Source organism: Camelus bactrianus, chromosome 3, assembly GCF_048773025.1.
Source record: "Camelus bactrianus isolate YW-2024 breed Bactrian camel chromosome 3, ASM4877302v1, whole genome shotgun sequence".
Lineage (NCBI taxonomy): Eukaryota > Metazoa > Chordata > Mammalia > Artiodactyla > Camelidae > Camelus > Camelus bactrianus.
In genome coordinates, this window is record NC_133541.1 from 161,570,521 (window position 1) to 161,589,392 (window position 18,872).

General features: G+C 50.0%; 3 long non-coding RNA genes across 4 annotated transcripts in view; 2 read left to right on the forward strand and 1 right to left on the reverse strand.

The window, feature by feature from the left end:
- LOC141577225 (uncharacterized) overlaps positions 1-18,872 on the forward strand; it is a 276,443-nt gene that overhangs the window by 238,158 nt on the left and 19,413 nt on the right. The window lies entirely within an intron of this gene.
- On the reverse strand, positions 2,740-5,483 carry LOC141577223 (uncharacterized). The gene is made up of 2 exons (XR_012506040.1): positions 5,187-5,483; positions 2,740-3,796 (listed from the first exon to the last, which is right to left on the reverse strand). It is a non-coding gene; the product is annotated as an uncharacterized LOC141577223 (long non-coding RNA).
- LOC141575486 (uncharacterized) lies at positions 5,630-18,663 on the forward strand. 2 transcript variants are annotated; one of them, XR_012503088.1, is made up of 8 exons: positions 5,630-5,765; positions 10,730-10,811; positions 14,104-14,190; positions 14,538-14,688; positions 15,746-15,869; positions 17,593-17,710; positions 18,069-18,195; positions 18,597-18,663. It is a non-coding gene; the product is annotated as an uncharacterized LOC141575486 (long non-coding RNA). The 2 variants fall into 2 exon arrangements; XR_012503090.1 differs by lacking the exon at positions 15,746-15,869.

Sequence of the window (18,872 nt, forward strand, 5' to 3'; positions counted from 1 at the left end):
TGGCCCATTCAGAGGCTCAGATACTTAATAAATAAACTTAAAGCAGTAGAATAGCAGAGCTGGAGGAAGTGACCACTGAGCTCACAGAATTCACTGCCCACACCCCCATTCTACAGATGAGGAAACAGAGACCAAGCGGTGAAGCAGCCTTGGCCAAGGTCACGCTGCTCCTTAATGCTGGCCTGTGTCGGGCATGCCAAGTGATGAGCTGCAGTGAAAGGCCTGAGAGGGGGCTCTGGGGCCAGACAGCTTGGGTTCAAGTCCCAGGTCTGCCATTTACTAGCTGTGTGATTAATGACTGTCCTTCCTGTAAAGTGCCACCTCATTGGGTTGTCGTGAACACAGAGTTCCTGGAACAGCAGGACAGAGTTCTGTAAGGGTTTGCTGTTGCTTTGTTTACTATTATTATCACCAAGTGAACCCTGAAATGAAGAACAAAGACAGCAAGAATTTTTATTTTAAAGGATTTTAAAATCCGATGATGAATGTTTGATTTAGTCTATTCAAGTCTGCATTTGACCCTTATTAACAACTACACAATGGATGACTTTTGAGGAAATGTTGCTTCATATCTTTAATTCTCACTAATGACACAGGCTATTCAACAGGAAGCAGCTTTTTTCCAGGAAGAGGGACAAAAAGTTAACAATATCTCGGTACCTCTCGGTCCCCAGTGAATTGGTTGTGACCTGTCAACCCAACTCTGGGGAACTGCCCGCTCCTCCTGGGCTTGCTGCACTTCCCCGCGGCATCCAGGGGGCGCTGTACGCCCACACGAATCCAGTCCCTTGGTTCATATCTTTGCTTCAGATCCCTCAAGGACTGCCCATGCCCCAGGGCCCCATCTGCCCCGCCAGCCTCGCCTGCTGGACTCCAGGACACCATCCTGGGTCTCAACCATCCTCTCCTCCTATGCCCGCCCCACTACTCTTCACTTTGTCCTTCAAATGTGGGCTCCTGTGGCTCTCCACCCAGCAGGGGTCTCCCTGTCCTCCACCTCGGGTAACTGCATCGTCCTGCACGGTGCGGTGCGTAGCAAACCCATGTGGAGTCAGGAAGAATACAGAACAACAGGTGCTCAGAGGGGCTGCCTTTCCCACTGCAGGGGCCCTGGAGAGCTTTCTCCCGGCTGGTTATTCACAGGCGCTGAAGCTGTAGAATCTCGATCTCACCAATTTAAAGGGCATCATCACTAATTACAAAAGCAATCATTTTTTCAGTAGCAAAAGGACAAAAGACTTTGTGCCCCGCACCTCCAACTTTCTTCCTCCGCCTTCAGAGGTGATTCTCACTCTCTGGGCAAGGGTAGAAAGCAACACACAGAATATTATTTTTCAATGTTTTCTTTCCCACTATGAAGATTGCTTTCCCAGAACCGATGAAGGCAAGGATGGTTTGGCATCCCTGCACTGAGGATTCAGAGATGCAGGGGGGGAGGGGAGTGGGGAGATAATTCAGCATTATTGAACCAAACCGAGACATTAAAAGTTTCTATTCTAAACAGAAAGAAAGCAGGATGCTATACAAACGGGAAACCATAGTTGGAAATGCAATAACGAGTTACAAGACAATAAACATGAAGATGGAAAAAAGAAAAAGCACATCAAAATACAAAAAGGTGGTAATGGGAGATGGTAGCATGAAAAGATAGATTTTTTTCTCTTTCTTTCTTTTTTTTTTCTCATTATTCTTAGGATGTGTTGGAGCCTACGTGATTATCAGTCTAAAGGAAATAGATATAGTAATGAGTTGATATACTTGAAAAAATAGATAACCACAAATCGAAAGCATACAATAGAGTCGCAAAAAAAAAAAAAAAAAAGAAACAAGCTCAAAATTGCTTAAAGACTTAAACATTAGACAAGACGCTATAAATCTCTCAGAAGAAAACATAGGCAAAATATTATTTGATATATATCTCACCAATGTTTTCCTAGGGCAATACACCCAAGCAACAGAAATAAAATACAAAATAAACAAATGGGACCTAATTACACTTATCAGCTTTTTCACAGCAACAGAAACCATAAGCAAAACAAAAAGACAACCTATGGAATGGGAGAAAATTTTTGCAAAAGATGAGCCTGAACATGGCTTAAATTCTAGACTATATAAATAGTTCATACAACTTAATAAGAAAAAAAAATAAACAACCCAGTCCAAAAATGGGCAGAACAACTAAACAAGCAATTCTCCAATGAAGATATACAAATGGCCAATAGGAATATGAAAAAAAGGTTCAATATTGCTAATTATCAGAGAAATGCAAATCAAAACTACAATAAGTTATCATCTCACACTAGTCAGAATGGCCACCATTCAAACATCCACAAACCACAAATGCTGGAGAGGCTGTGGAGAAAAGGGAACCCTCCTACATTGTTGGTGGGAATGTAGTTTGGTGCAGCCACTGTGGAAAACAGTATGGTGAGTCCTCAAAAGACTAAAAAAAGACTTATCATTTGATCCAGCAATCCCATTCCTGGGCATATATCCAGAGGGAGCCTTAATTCCAAAATATACCTGCACCCCAATGTTCACAGCAGCATTGCTTACAATGGCCAAGACATAGAAACAAACTAAACACCCACAGACAGATGATTGGATAAAGATGTAGAATTTAGATATAGAAGAATATTACTCAGTCATAACAAAGAAGGAAATAATGACATTTACATCAACATGGATGGACCTGGAGATTATCACACTAAAGTGAAATAACTCAGAGAAAGACAAGTATCATATGATATCACTTGTATGTGGAATTTTTAAAAATGATACAAATGAACTTATTTACAAAACAAAAACACACTCACAGACTTAGAAAACTAACAGGAGTTTGGGATTAACAATTACAAACTACTATATGTAAAATAGACAAACAACAAAGATTCACTGCAGAACACAGGGGAAAATATTCAGTATCTTGCAACCTTTAATGGAAAAGAACCTGAAAAAGAATAGACTATGTATATGTACAACTGAATCACTATGCTGTATACCTGAAACTAACAAAACAGCTGTATATCTGAAACTAACAAAACATTGTAAATCAACCACATTTCAATTAAAGAAAAAGATAAGTTCTAAATACCTTTATTCAAAGAAAATCTTCAACTCTTACCTCTTACGGAAAGTAAAATGGGAAGCTTGAGCAGGACCAAATTATACTGAATGAGAGGTTACATACCTTCTCCAGCACGTGGCCCATGCTACACACACATCGTGTTTTCCTTCAGGTAAGAATGGCCCTTACTGCCCAGGGAGCGAGTCCTCCTTAGACAAGGCCTGTGTGGCAGTGGCCTTCTTGTCACCGCTCCATCTCACCAGGAGGCCAGGATTTTCAGAGCGGAGGGAACACATATCTCATACACTTCAGATCTATTTCCTGAGAAAAACTATGGAAAGACCAAATTCACCTGCAGTGCGGGAAACATGAGCAGGACCCCTTAGCAGACCGACAAGCCCGAAGCAAGATGGCCTGATGTTCACATCAGAACCAGAACAACAACCGTCTGGCCCCAGTTAAACGATCACCATCTCCCCTGCAATGAACGGTTGGTACTCAGTGTCAGGGATGATTCTGTTGAGACTTGAGAGATCAAAAAAGTCAGACCAGGGAATCCGGACCTGGTGGATGTCCAGGCTCTGCCAATGGTAGAGGCGGCCCCAAGGGGGTATCACCAGCACCGATTCCTCCATTTTCAGCAGGGTCTTCAGGAGGAAGGCGATGTGGATACAGACGCTCCTATGGAGGCTGAAGCCCTCTGGAGGGTTGACGTCACACAGAAGGTACCTGGCAGGGAGCAAAGGAGAGCGGGTCTTCAGGGCCAAGCCTCTGCACAGGAATCCCGGCTTAGATAGAACAGATACAACGGGAATCCCTGCACAGCCCATGGCCTACAATCCAGACACATTCAGCAGCTTCTGGTTTGTATAGTGGAGGCATTGCCCACCCGTCTCCATGTGGCCAATTACTTCGAGTCCGGGAGCACATGCAGAAGACATCTTGGCATCTGTCTAACAACGCTAAGTACCTGACTAGTACCTGAGCACACGTTCTCCAGGGGCTCTCAAGCTTCTTGGCCTACAGACCCCTGTACACTCTTAATTACTGAGGACTCCAAAAGGCTGCTGTTTATGTGGGTTAAATCTATCAATAGTTCCTGTGTTAGAACTTAAATAAGAACTTTAAAAAATGCTTATGATTTCACTTAAAAATAATAACAACCTACTACATGTTACCATTAATACTCTTAAGCAAAATATAAGTATATTTTTCTAAACAAAAATCATTAATGAGAAGAAGAGCAGTGATTTTAATTTCTGCAAAACTCTTTTGGACTGGTGAGTTCTGAATTCTATCTGCCTCTAAATTCCCTGTTTTGTGATATCACAGACCAGGTTTTCCCTGGAAATCCCCACAGGAAACTCGGGAGTGCAAGAGTGTGCAAAAGGCAGGTGACATACCGGCGTTTCTATGAAAATAGTCTTGCATCTCAGGGGCCTCAGACACACTTTGATAACTGCTGCCCTACCCTAGGCGAGACTCTCCTACACAAGAGCCAGGCAAGGGTCCTGGCTTCTTTAATGAGTTATCGCAGCCACACTCCTCCCTTCTCTGTGTTAATGTTCCCACAACCTCCATTACCGCAGATGAAGATGTAATCCTCAACTGGGGCCTCTAATCCCAGAAGACTGCCAACTTTGAGAGGGAAGGCCCATCTACCATCCCTACACCCCGCACAGTCTATTTTGAGTCAAGCCCTAGATAACTGCTAATCGACAATGACCCTTGTCTTATTCCTGAGTTTTACCGAAGGAGCCAACATCTGGATGGAACTGAAATTTCCCTGCAGATAAACAAGGCTGATAAACCACCCCATTCAAACATCTGATTCTGGGGCTCTTCAAAACCCGGATAAGGCCCCGCTTCATAAATGTCAGGTCCTCCGCCTGCCCTTCCCGGGGGTTCTGGGAGGCCGCGGCCAAGCAGGGCTACCCGGACTCGCGGTCCCAGCCCCAGTGCCCGAGGGGGAGGAAAGCCCGAGGCTGTGCCCCAGCCCTGTCCTCCCCGCCCCAACCCGCTCCCTGGCAACACAGCGCCTCCCCGGCAGCCACACCAACCCGGATCCCACCCCGGTCCATGTCCACTGGCCCCGCCAACTGCGCGGCCGTACGTTTACCGTCTGTGGGACGCCGCCCCAGACAGGATGTCGGCCGCCGACTGACCAGGCAAGAACTAGTCGCCCAGGCGAGCAAGCCGCCTGCCCCAGCAGCAAGCACCGCCATGGTCCCGGGTAGCTGCACACTTCCGGAGCCCGCTGCGCGCCCCAGAAGCTCACACCGGCCCGCGCAGAGCGCGGCGCATGTAGCCATGGCAACGCCGGGGGGCCCTCCTCTAGCGCTTGCGTCTGTGTCCTCCCGAGGCTAGACGTGAGAGGGCAGAAATTGCGGAGCCAATGGGAGCCAGGGCTCGGCCAGGACGGGGGCTGGGGGGAGGCTTATGGGGCAGCTGGGCGGGGCCGGGGCGGGCGGTGCCGAGCAGACTTCCTCACCTGCAGCTGGCGCCGGCCGGATGCTGGGGCGGTGCTGCCACCAGTGGGCGGGGCTGCGGGGCGGTGGGGCAGCGGGGCGGGGGCACCCTCACCTGTCCATGTGTGTGGCTCAGCCTGGGCTCCGCGGCCTCCCCTTGCACCGGACGTGGACCCAGGCTGCCGTTGGGCAAGATAGAGGACTGAGCCAAGGCACAAACGGCTGGCCAGGTAGGGCACCTGAAGTGCAGATCCTCCAGGCCCGCTGCCGGCCTTGAATTCACGCTGCTGGGCAGTTTCCAAGGAGACGGGATCTGTCCTAAGAGGGGAGATAGGGCAGGGGTGCCAGATGCCGGGTTAGGTGCGGTCTTACAGGCTAGCCACGGTGAGAGTGTTCAGAGAAGCCCCTGTGTTGGCGGGGCTAGGAATTTGGGGTATGAGGTGGGGATTGTGTGTGCCATGCTCTGTGGTCTCCCCAAGAACTCTCACCCCCAAGCAAGGGACCCTGCTCCCTCCACCATTCACTGCACCCCCTGCCATCCCCAGCACCACTACCCCTGCCCCCAGAGTGTCCCATGACCTCTCCCCACACCGGGCACCGTCCCTGTTACAGGTACTGAGGTCCTGGTGGTTCCAGCCCGAGGGTGGGGGCTGTATCTGACCAGTTAGGATGCCTGGAGCTTTGTATGAAACCTCAGAGCATAATGCAGACATGCACAGAGGCCCCTCAAACAGGATTCCCTGAATGGCCCTCCCACCACGGACCCACAGCGCAGCTGCCACACCAGGCCAAGCCTGCTGGAAGACCGCTGGTCCCTCTCATCCTGTTCCTGATCAAGAGTGCACCGGCCACACTGCTGGGTATTTAGGGGGCCTTAGAAGAGCAGCTGGTATTTTCATGGGCAAATATTTGCTCTTTTGGGAAGATTTCAGTGCAAAGGGATGTAGGATATGCTTTTTCTGTTGCCCTGAAACTGGTGACTAGGATGCAAACTTAAGTCAAAACAGGTTTTAGAGAGAGCTGCAAAATATCTAACCCAAAGATCACTGTTCCCCAGCAAAGGCAACACCACCTGGCTGGTGGGGTCCTTGTCCCTCATTCTGGAGGTTGGGGTTTGCACCCTCCAGCTGGGACAGAGCCCGAAACAGCTCTGAACACGCTCCAACAGGCTTTCCCAGCAAAAACGGCCTTTATTTTGAATCTGGGTGAAGGAACCAGCTGAGACATCTGAGTAAATCTTCCTGGGTGTAACCAGGCCTTTTATGCTGAATGAAAGAGCGGCTCTCCACATGCTAACTTCTTAGAACTGAATGTGTGTCAAAACCTTCATGCATGTATCATGTTGGGAACAGCGTTTCATGGTGAGGGGAACTATATAACTTACATGTGTATGGGGAAGCCCTCACTCCAACCGGCTTTTCCTGCGCACACTGCCTTTATTTCGAAATTGGCTGTTGCTGAGAAATCTTGGTAAGCTTTCCTAGGTGTAACCATGCCCATTATGCTGGACGAATGAGCGGCTCTACACTTGTTCACATCTCAGAAATGAATGTGTGTTGAAGCCGTCATTCATGTAGCGTGTTGGGAACACAGTTTCGTGGTGAGAAGAACTATGTAAATTACATGTCTATGGTGAAGCAATTGCTCGAAATGGGTATTCCAGCGCATACTGCCTTTATTTCGAAACTGGCTTCTCAGAAGACCTGTGGTCTCCACTGCAGGTCTGTCTCCAAGCTCTGGGCCAGCATGGTGACTCTGCTCCCCCTGTCTATTCTGGGAGGTCTAGGGGTCCTCCATGGCCCTTCCACCATTGTTTCTTTTGGAAACACCCCACAGATGAAATGGGCCTGAGAACAGGAGAGCTGGATGCCAGCAGCCACTGCCCAGTTTGTGGCTCCTGGGAGGGGCATCTCCTCTCTGTGGGCTCTGATCTCACCTACCCTCTCCCCAACCCCCACCCCTCTCCTCCTGCATTTCCCGATTGATCCCTGGATAATGGTCCATACCAGGAATGACCTGGGAGAGGTTTTATGAGTCTTTAAGGGAAAAAAAAAAGAAATCTTTAAACAAATTACTGAAAGTAACTTCCAGCTTTCCCGGGAAAGCCCTCTTTCCAATGTTTAAGGCTAGTTGACAGGGTGTCAAATTGCCTAACCACTCACATCTGAGCAACTGCTAACTCTTTCCAGTTCCCCGCAGCATCCACCTCTGGCAGCTTGGCCACAAGAGGGCAAGAAAGCTCTTTCCCCATGCCAGCTCCAGCATGGCTTTGGAGGCAGTGGAGGCTGAGAGAAAGGGCCCCGCCCTGAAGTTTGGGGGGCCTCCAGCCACAGCCAGAGGAGCAGGAGTTTTCAGAGTGCCCCAGGAGGGAAACCAGGCAAGGCTGCCTGGCCCAAGTCTTCCCTGCCCAGAGAGCCCCATGAACTGCTTTGGGCCCCACTCCCCATTTGGGCCCCCTGCAAAAAGGTACCACGGGATCCACACCTGAGAAGGCAGAAGGATGGCCCTTTGGCCTGGGGTCCCAGCAGGTGTGTCCTGTGATACCTGTGGCCACATATCTTCCTTGTCTCTCCAGGTCAGTGAAGGGTCTGTGCTGGGCACCTTGGTGCTCAGGAACATGGGAACAACTCTAAACTCAGAAGGACAGAGAGACTCTGCCTGGAAGCAAGGATTCCAGGGAGACGCCTTGCCCAGAACTGGGGGACTGTGTGCTGAGTAGACCCCTGGAGGCAATGTGGGGCTGTGGGGTCCTCATCAGAGAAGGGAGCAGGTGTGCTTTCCGGGGGTGGAGCCCTGCTTTGTCCAGTCATGTCCTTGTGTAAGACTCATTTACAAACACCTTCCAGTCCACCTAGGGGTGGCCTCAGAGTTGCGGGTAGAGGAGGAGAGTGAAGGGTGCAGACTTAGGGCCCCCTGACCCACCCAGGGAGCCAAGGGTCAGTGGGAACATCGTGGGAGTCTAGTGCAGGGGTGGAGGACGAGAACTAAGAACATGCCAAGTCATGCAATAAAGTGACCTGTGATCACGAGACACAGGTGGCTGTACACCAAAGGAGGGAGATAGAAATTTAGACCCAAGCTCTGAGAATCTTGAGAGGGGCTGGAGGGTCCCAGGAGCCCTGAGGAACAGCTCTTCTAGGGGCACAGATATCCCAATAAACACATTTCTCATGGATGCTTTTTGGGGTGCAGAGTGAGTTACCAGGATCCTAAAACTAGTATGGAATCCCACCCCCTTGTTCATCACGATTCCTGGCAATAAATTGCTGTCATTTGTTCCTGGACATGCACAGGGGAGGTGACTGCTGTGGTGGTCACTGCAGGACTAGAATCTTCTGGTGTGGGCTCTGTGACCACAGAAACCCAGGGGGATTTCTTAACGGGAGCACCTGGAGTCCATGCCTGCAAGGACCACCCTCATGGGATGGCCAATGATCCCGTGGTACCCAGGTCACCAAGTGACGAATTTGTGAGGTTGCCTGGGGTAACCTGGGGACATGTAGGTTTCTGTGGTCAGCACGTGGGCCCAGCACTGCGGGATGGTCTGCACAAAGAGGGGCCTGCCCTCCTGATGATGGCTTCTAACACCTGCAGGGAAACTGCTCCCTGGGCGCCTGGAGGTCCATATTGAGAGCGTCCTGCCAGCCATGAGGGATCACCTTCCCCTGATGCAGAGGCAGACCTCTCCCCCTTGAGGCCCAGGGGACACCTGGCTCAGGTCCCAACTGTGTGCCCTGGACACACAGAGCCCCAGATCTCTGGCACAGACTGGGGTGTGGTTGTGTCGGGGCAGAAAAGGCCCAGGTAAGGGGCTCATTCAGGGACAGAGGCCACTCTGCAGGGATACTGGACCTGGCAGCAATACACTGCTTCAGAACTTACCTGGGCTGGGTTTCCAAGCTGTGGGATGGAAGGGCCTCTCCTTCCTGCGGTGCAGTGGGGGGAACTAGATCCATCGTCAATATCAGCCCTGAAAATGGAGGCTGCACTACATCCATTCCTGGAAAGATAAATCAGGCCCCTCCAGTCCAGGTGACTCAGAAAGTCAGTCAGCAATGTTCGGGGCCCCCAGTTTAGGCTTTGAATTAGAGCTGAGCGGCTCAGGAGGCCAGATCCCTGTCCGTGGCTCCAGGAGTAGGCTTTCTGCTGGGGGACAGGATCCTCACAATCACCTGTGTCTTTGTGGGACTTTCCCCTCTGACCAGCTGGGAGGCAGGGTGCAGTTGTGGGAAATGGTGTTTCCATGAGCAGAGGGCCACCAAGTGGTGGGGGCACAGGAGACTGTGAGAATGAGTCCCGCAAAATTTCTGGAATCAAAAAACTGGCAAATGTGAAAAAGTGCATAATTTGTTTTATCGAACAGGCTGCTTACGTACGTTTGGAGGGCCAGGTTCAAAGACTCTGCATCCATCCAGGACAATAGCATCAAGAGAAGAACAGACAGAGCAGAAGGAGATCTGGGGTTTCCCCCAGGAATGAGGTGGAACAGGGATTTCTGCAGATTTGCAAGGCGTCCCCTACCACTGAGCATGGGGTTACAACCCCACGTGACCACCGTCGTGTTTGGCTTGGGCTCTGGATCTGGCCTGCTCATTTATTCTTCCAGCTGAGTTCCAGAAACTCAGAGGGTGGACTTTGAGGGGCTGCGTTTGGAACCTAGTGAGGAGCTGGATGGTCCTTTATATTGAGTCCCTTCAGCCTAATCACCGTAGCTGAATCCCAACACCCCCCAGGCACCCAGAGTGGCTGTGGAGGGAGAGAAAGCCTGGCAGGCGACCTAGGGGTCCCACTGCTCTGTCCCTCCCTTGTCTTCATTCCCTTTCACCCCAGAAGGTGTGATTGTCTCGTGTCATGGTGGCCACCGTAGTGTCCCTCCCAGCAATCTCTCTTCTCCATCAGGTGGGGTTCCCAACCCCACTCAGCCTTCTCTCTGCATGGATGCTGAAGGACCAGGACCACCTGAATTTCTGAGCTTGAGCAGTAAGGTGGAAAAAAGAAACCAATGGAAACAAAGAAACAAGTTATTGTGGCAAAACTGCCCACCACAGAGAAGCTGCCCTGAGTGGAAGGGAGGGTGTGGGCATGCCCATTTGTTTCCTGTCTCCCAGTGCTCTTAGCTTTCTTATTGCAGACCTGCATGGTTACAACAAAATGATCTGCAAAACTGAAAATATTTACTCTCTCGCTTTTACAGAAAAGGCTGGCCAGCCTCTGGTCCGGTACCAGGCAAGTGATTGGAGTCCCTTTCCAGTTTGGAAACATCTGGGCAGGCCCAGGTTTGCAAAAGTCTTTAAGAGTAGTTACGGAGTTTTGCTTCTAAAATTCTTTACGGCTGTATATACTTCTGAGATGCGGTTGTGCTGTGTAATTCTGAGCCGGGATTTTCTCAAACTGTTTCTCACTTCTTATACCAGACATTCCTAAATTCCAAGGGGAACTGTATATTAAGGAAGCCATGGAATTTAGGAAAAGGATACAGATCTCATTTCCTTTTAAGCATCAGTGTACCTCCATCATGGCATTATTGGTTATGAGTTATTGATAGGGGAATTAAATAGTAAACAGATTAATAGAAAATAGGGGATTTTAGGTACACAGGTTCATCTTTTCAACATTTTTTGTAATATTTGCAGTTTAAGATGGCCATTCCTGAGAAACAGGTAGCCTCTTAGAATGAAATGGCATTTCCTCTGAACCATACTTAATTTTTATTTCGTAGACAGCAGGAAGGGTAATCACACATCACACATTTGGGGACGTCAAAGAGAAAATGTAACTTTCTGGGAGCGCACTCCCCCATCTCCCCCTGCTCTTTTCACTGTCCCATTCTCCCTGGAAGGCTCTTTCTTATCTTCTTCTCATGGCTCCAGTAACTCTTTCTTCCTCCTCATCCCTCAGCTGGTAAGGTTACTTTTCTACTTTGAACAAGCAAACAAGCCAACAGAAGAGAAGTTTCACAAGCAACTCCCAGCACATCCGCTCACCTAGTGTTGTCTGTGACCTCACTCTCGGTGCCCCACCTCTTATTACAGGTGACATCGAAAGCCAATTCCTCGAAAAGTCCCCAGGGCCCCATCCCTCCCATCTTCTCTGGGTTGTCACTCCCAAAACCATCCTCTCTTTCACTACCTCATCTATTTTGTTCTGCTAGTTGGCTCCCATCAGTATATAAACGTCCATCTTCTTAAAAGAAACAAACAGCACTCCTTGACCCTAATTCACCCCCACCAATTGCCACCCTGTGTCTTTGCAGCAAATCTTTAAGGAGTTGTTTAAACTCACTGTCTACATCTTCTCTTGAGCCATCCCCTTTTACACCCACTCTGGCTCTTCCCCTGATCCCTCGCTCTATGGAAACTGCCCTGTCAAGGCCATCAGTGACCACACGTTGCTAAATATAGCGGTCAATTTTCAGTCCTCATCATGCGTAGACCCTCGGCAGCATTTGACCCAGCTCTTCCATCCCTCCTCCCCCGTGTTCCTGCTTAACTTAAACTCCAGCCCATCGCTCTGTCTGTTTTCTGCTTTTTGTCTACTGGCTGGTCCTTTGCCAATGTCTCCTCTTTTTCCCAAACATACACTGTGGGTGTGCCCCAGGGTTGGCTCCTGGGCCTCTCATCTCTCTCTCTGCTATTCCTTTGGTGGAAGCAACCCAGCCTTGGAAATTGGCATGCCATCAATTTCTCGATTTCTCCAAAACTCCCTGATTTGCCCTTTCCATCTGGACCTTTATCCCTGAGACTCACATTCTTTTTCTTTCATTAATCTTGCTTTCACATTCATACATATGTTCTACTATGTAATTACTTTTCCAAATTTTGTATCAGTAAATATATATATCATGTAAAATGCTCAAATCTGTATTATTTCCACTAAGATGCTTATTCTACCTTAGAACCTTTCTGCATTTCTGTATTTATGTGAAAAAAGCGAATAGCATTTCTACAAGCCTCATAGTTAATCAGTGTGTTTGTTTGGGGCTATTATGTAACATGAAATAATGATATATTAACATAGTCCTTTTTCATTTATTTTTATGTAACACCAAGATGAGGTTTTTGCACTTAACACTGGTTTTATTGAAATTTTACCTACGTTATGGACAGTCAGTTTATGTGAAAGCCCTCATTTCTCCCCTTTCTGATATATTTTCCATTTGGCTATATATAACATATACCTTGGCATGAAACAAACTTCCCAAATCATTCACATAATACAATTAATACATTTAAATTATATTTTTTAAATGTTAAAAAGAAAAAGAAAACAGACTCCTCTACCTATTAGGCATTTCTGTGGCAATATGTAATACACACCTTAACCATGACATTGAAGAACTGAGCTGATACCAGCCCCTTTCCACCTGCTCAGCCCCACCTTGTCCCATCCCTTGTGGATGGAGAGGACATCCCTCCCATTGTCCAGGTCCAGATGTTGGAACAATGTTCTTTCTGTCTTTCTCTTACACACACAGACAGCAAATCCAGCTTGTTAGAAAATTCTGGGTATTCTGTCTTCTTAACCACCTGCTCCCTGCTCCCCGCCCTCCTAAGAGCCACCTTCAGCCCTTCCTGGACACCAATAGCCTCCTGTTTCCATCTTTGCTTTCCTACAATCTCTCATCCACACAGAGTCAGAGGGAGCCTGCAAAAGCATACATTGATGGGGTGGGTTTAGTTCAGTGGTAGGGCGCATGCTTAGCATGCAAGAGATCCTGGGTTCAAAAATGATTATAAATCAATAAAAAATGTTAAAAAAAAAAAAGAGATCCTGGGTTCAATCCCCAGCACCTTCATTAAAATAAATAAATTACCTCCCACAAAAAAAAAAAACACAAAAGCTTAAGTTGGACTATATCACCCCTCCCCTCAAAACTCACTAAACGGGTCATCATTTCATTAGGAGCCAAAGTCGTCACAAAGGCCTCAGGACCCGGCGTGCTCTGCCTCTCTGCCCACACTCTCCCCCTCACTCAGGGGGCCTCTGGCTCCGGTTCTTCCTTCTTCCTCCGGATCTATTCTGCTTCAAGTTCATTACTCCGTGAGATCTGCCAGGATTGCCTTATTCCCTCCTGCCTGCCTCCCACCCCACCGCCATCACCGGAGTTTGCTCATATCACTCTTTTTTTTTTTTTAATTTTTCCAAACTCTTACTACCCCCAACATGCTGCCTGTTTCCTCTACTAAAACTCTGAGCCCCCAGTGATGGGGAGTCATGTCTATTTTGTTGACTGATAAAGCCCGAGAACCTTGTGAATTGGTCTAGTTAGGAGATTCCCGTACGTAGTAGGAGCTTATACACATTTGCTGAATGACTGTAGATGCCCTGGTCCAATCCGATGAAGCACTTCTGTGTCCTGCTCAAAGAATAACTGTCCTTTCCACCTGAGAGGGGGTGACAACTTCCTTGGTGATCAAAGGCAAGATCTTTTTGCTTTATGCTGTTAACCTTAGGCGGGGAGACTGGGGGATCTTCATATATATTTTTAAATTTGGTTCACTCTGCAGTTTGTCTTTGCTCTCTGTATAATTTTGAGAAACTCTTTATGAGTGATCATTCTTCCATCAGATTGAACAGGGTCCAGGGTGAAGGACCAAGCCTGTCCCATCGGCCATCCTATGTGTCATGTCCTGGGACCCAGTGGATGCTCAGCACGTAAGTGAACAGACTGGAGTGAGTGAAGAGATGGGAGCATCTCCTTATTGTGGTGGCTGCTCTCTGTCAGATGCCTTGAGATTTGAGGAAGGGTTTACAAGTGCGGAGAGGGGAGATCAGGGCCTCTGTGCTCTTCCTGAGTGCCCTGGCTTTACCCATTCCCCCAGCCCACTCTGGGCAGCCAAGTTGAGGAGCTGGGCCACCGGATGTTGTGCTGATCAATAATCCACCTTCACCCCAAGTCCGGGGGGTAGGGACCCCTGGTTGTAGTCTCTGGAGTCAGGTCCTTGGAGGAATTCCTCACTGAACTATGTTTTGGACCTTTTATTTTTCTCTATAACCACCAGCTGAAGAAGATTGTCTTAGACACATGGAAGCTGAGGACGCCTACTGTCCCCTCGGAACCCAGGTGGGGCTGGGAGTCTGCTGTTTGTATAGCCGGTGGGCTCGTGTTGCTTTGGGCATCCCTGTGTCTGAATTCCTGCAGTACACTCGGTGGTAAGGAAGGGGTGCCTGGCAGGGAGGGAAGTGGGTCGGGAGACTGCACAGCTGTGGAGATGTTAACCTGGGGTGTGCAGGAGCCTGCTGATGCATGGCATCTCGGTTCAGGGAACTCTTCACCCTCAGAGGGGTTCCCACTCCCGCAGGGGCCATTTGATCAGGGTGCTGGGCTGTCAGGGGACCGCAGGGTTCCCAGTGAGGATTACAGTGCCCTCAGGCAATGGGAAATGAGGGGTCCAGCGGCACTTGAATTAACTGTGCACCCAAACCCAGCCCCCACCTCTTTCAGCCTTTATCCTTATCTGCAAAACTGGAATTTTATTAACCATCCCGCGGGGTCGTTGATGGGCTAGGACAAACTAGACAGTCAAGAGCTGGAATTCCTCTGTCCCCTGATTGTTTTCCTTCTTTCTGACTATTTGCTCTCACAAGCTCAGTCTCTCTGTCTCTCTCTCTTTCACTTCTAACTTTCTCTCATGCTCTGGTTTCATTTGACTTCCAACCACCGCCCCTCACCCTCGCCAATCCCCAGATGAGTGAACTTGATTTCTGTGTGTCAGTTCCAAATTCCCAGGAAAGATGCTCTGTCTCCCTCTGGATCTGTTGTCCAACCCATCAGTTGTGGCCAGATGAGGGAGTCCCTCTGGGACCAGTGGAGGGTCTCCACCCAGCCCCCCAGCCACCATTTTGGGAGCACATATCTCTCCAAGGAGGAGGTACTGGCTGTGACCTTGTGTCAGTCAGTATGAATTTATGTCTCCTCTTGCCCCTCCTTCATCCTCCTAAACAAAGATGAAAATTAAACACTCCCGGGATTTGTGTCATGGAACACGCAGGGTGGGGGCTAAGGGGGCTGGAATCTCTGCTGCATTTAAGGGACTACAGTGAATCCCCAATGAGAGCCTGCAAAGGGAACACCACCGCCCCCACCTGGCACTTAGGGTGCTGAGTCTGCGTGATGTTGAGCTAGGCTTCTGACCACAGCTCAGGGGTCTGGTCTGACCAGTTAGCCTTTGAAACCAACCAGCTTTGGATTCCTCAATCCCTCCCTGAGGTTTTACCTGAACCACCAGCTTCTGCATCTCTGAAGACAGATGATGAGGACCCTTCACGTAAGCCGTTCGCACAGCCCTGTGCAGGCCTTTGTGCTGCACGGTCTGCCCGGCGAGATAACTGAGGTTGGTATTTTACTGATGTTAGAAATAGTCTGGTTTCCCTATGTACTGTTTCACTGAACAAGCAACAGAAGCCACCTCTCGCTGATAAAAGCAAAAAGGGACTTAATGAGAAGATGCTGGGAGGGTGTATGGATTGGCCAGGACCGGAGCCAACCCAGGAGCTGTAGGAGGTGTTAGGGAGCCCCAGGCACCAGGCCGGGCTGGGTGCTACCGGGCCCCCTGCCACCCCAGAAGGGACCCCTCTCCACCCGACCCTCCACCTCACTCACTGCAGGTTCATATCCCGGCAGGGCCAGGTCACACTGAAGCCACCAGCACACACCTCAATGGGGGAGTTGACACCGTCTCAGCTGAGGGCGTGCCCGGTGTGGGGAGAGGCCCAGTTAGAAGAAGGCGGTTCCCCTACTGTTCCGAGTTAAGGTGCAAGTCAGTGCCCATCACTCAGGAGAGCCAGGCTGGACGGACCTCATTGCGGTGACTAGGCCGTCTGAGTTCACTTAATACTTTCTATGTTTGAAGGCCCTGGAGGGAGAAAAAGTGAAGTTTCTAGAACTTATTTTGTGTTTCCCATGTACCAGGTGCGGTAAGCAAGCCACTTCAGACAAGACCCAGAGCAACCACGTTAATAGGCCACGGAGCAAGTAGTGCAGTCAGGCCTCTGTGGACCGGAAACCCGTGTCCCCATCAGCTCAGTAGTTACCAGTGGAAACTGGGGGGATTTATGGGACTGTGTGCTCCTGTAGGGGCTGGGATGTGTGTGTTTAAATCCACATCTTCAGAAACTCGGCTAGAACCACAGCCACTTATTGCACGGAGGCAGAGGAGGGGAGGATTCCAGACTTTGTTCCAGCTCGTGTGGAGCTCAGAAATTGCTCCTTCTGTCCTGAAAACAACACCAGAGCTGAGGGAGCTGCAATCCCACTGTAATTCTTAGATCCCAGAAAAATGAGGGGAAAACCTGCTCCCAACACAGAGAGGCAGCCAGGCAAGCTTGGCGAGTCACAGCTCCCAGGGCAGAACCCGCTTTTGTAACAACCCCCAGGGCAGGCAGATTTAACAGGTCCCTGAGGCCAGTGGAAGTCTCAGCATGGGGAAGTCCGAGTGTGACAACTCCAGGGGGCCAGTCAGAGGGGCCCCCTGCTCTTTTTCATGAATTTTACCTCCAGGACCGTGTCCTGTTCTCAGAATGAAGGCCTCAGAGGATAACTCCTCATGCTTCCTGCCTGGAAAGGAGAAAATAACTCTATTGAAATATACCCAAAACATTCTGTTTCATTTGGGGAAGTTGTTTGTTGTTTGTTTGTTTTTTTAATGAGAAATTATTTTACCAGAGCCTAACCAACCTGGGAGAAGGGAAATCCCTTCTGTCTCACCCAAATTGGGGTGGGGGGAAAGAGACACACTTGTGGAGGTCACAGCTCAGGGCATAGGCTCAATGAGAACTAATCACAGGACTACAGATGCCCTGCTCTGTCCTGCTCCCCCAACACCTTACCTCCATGTCAGTAGGGCCCCTGTGTAATAACAGGAATAAAACTAAAAGAAGTAAATGTCTCAGGAGTGTCAAGGGAAAACCCAAAGACAGCGGGGAGATGAAAACAAGGACACACAGGCTGTTTTAGACTCTCACACCAATAGCTGTAGCAAACTACACACAGCCCATCCCAGTAGATAAACAGAAAACCTCACAGAAGAAAGTATTTATTTTGGTTCTCTTACCCAGTGCATTCCATGGTGCATCCTTGCCTAGAATTGAGTGGAAGCAAGTCCATCTCAGAAGGGACATAACTGAAGAGGGATGGCTTTCCAGACTCTGATGGGCAGAGAGAGCAGCAGCCTGGGTGAGAGCATGGTGAGGGGTGGGGTAGGGGGTGGGCTGCCTTCTTCCCCAAATAAGGAAACTTCCTGAGGCCAGCACAGGAGGGAGGGCCATGGGGTGGAAGCAGCCAGACTTCTTCATGAGAACTGATGGGATGCCTCAAAGGGACCATTCAGGTACCAAAACTGGGCCGTGAGGGTGGGAGCCAGTCGGTCTGACTCAAAGCCCAGGACTGAGGTGGGCGTACAGCAGGCCGGTCTTACTTGGCTGGATCCATTTCACTTCTCCGAAGCCCTGTGTAAAACATGAAGCGTGGACGGCCTGGTGAGCACAGCTCTGCCATCAAGACCTGTTTCAACTCCTCTCTTCCCGGAAAACAGCATCTCTGAGCCCGCCCTTGGTGACCTCAGAGAGATCACCCTAGTGGCCCAGGCTAGTGACCGGGAACATGTACCTTCCTGCAGCCAACCCCAGACGTCCACTGATGCATCATATACTGGCAAAGATGTGAGTTCCTGTGCATTGGTCTAACAGCAGAGACTCTGCCACAGGCCCAAGAGGTGGTGTGTGGGACATGCAGGGGTGCAGGAGTGTAGGCAGTGCAAAAGTGTAACTGGTGAAAGGGGTGCAGGGGCTGTGGAGGGCGCAGGAAGTTCAGGGGATGCGGGGGTGCAGGGGTGCAGAAGTGCAGGCAGTGCAGAAGTGCAGATAGTGGCAGGGGTGCAGAGGTGCAGGGAGTGTAGGGATGCAGGGAGGTGCTCATTCACGTGGCCAGGATTAGAAGGCAAGTGCACATCCTCGCAGTCAGCCTGACCCCGGGAGGCTAGTGCAATCGTTTGGGGAGGCGGAGGCGGCGGTGCGTGGGAGGCTGCCAGGGCAAGCCGGTCGATTTCTTCTCTTCCCTGCAGCTTGGCCTAGGGGGGCCTTGGCCGCTGGAGATTCTCCAGATGTTGGACTCCAGGTAAGCTTGCTCCTGGGAAGTGGGGCGGTTAGGTCAGGGGGCAGCGGCAGCGACAGGGGGGCGGAGCGCGGCTGCCTCTGGCGAACTGGTGGAATAGCTGCCTTCTCCCGGCTGCCGGGCCTGGGAGCGGCCTCTGCTGCCCCTGGTCACCGTACACGCCTGTCCCACTCAGCTTGCTGAGTCGGGACGGTGCCATTAATGTGCGGGGCCCACGGGGTTAGGG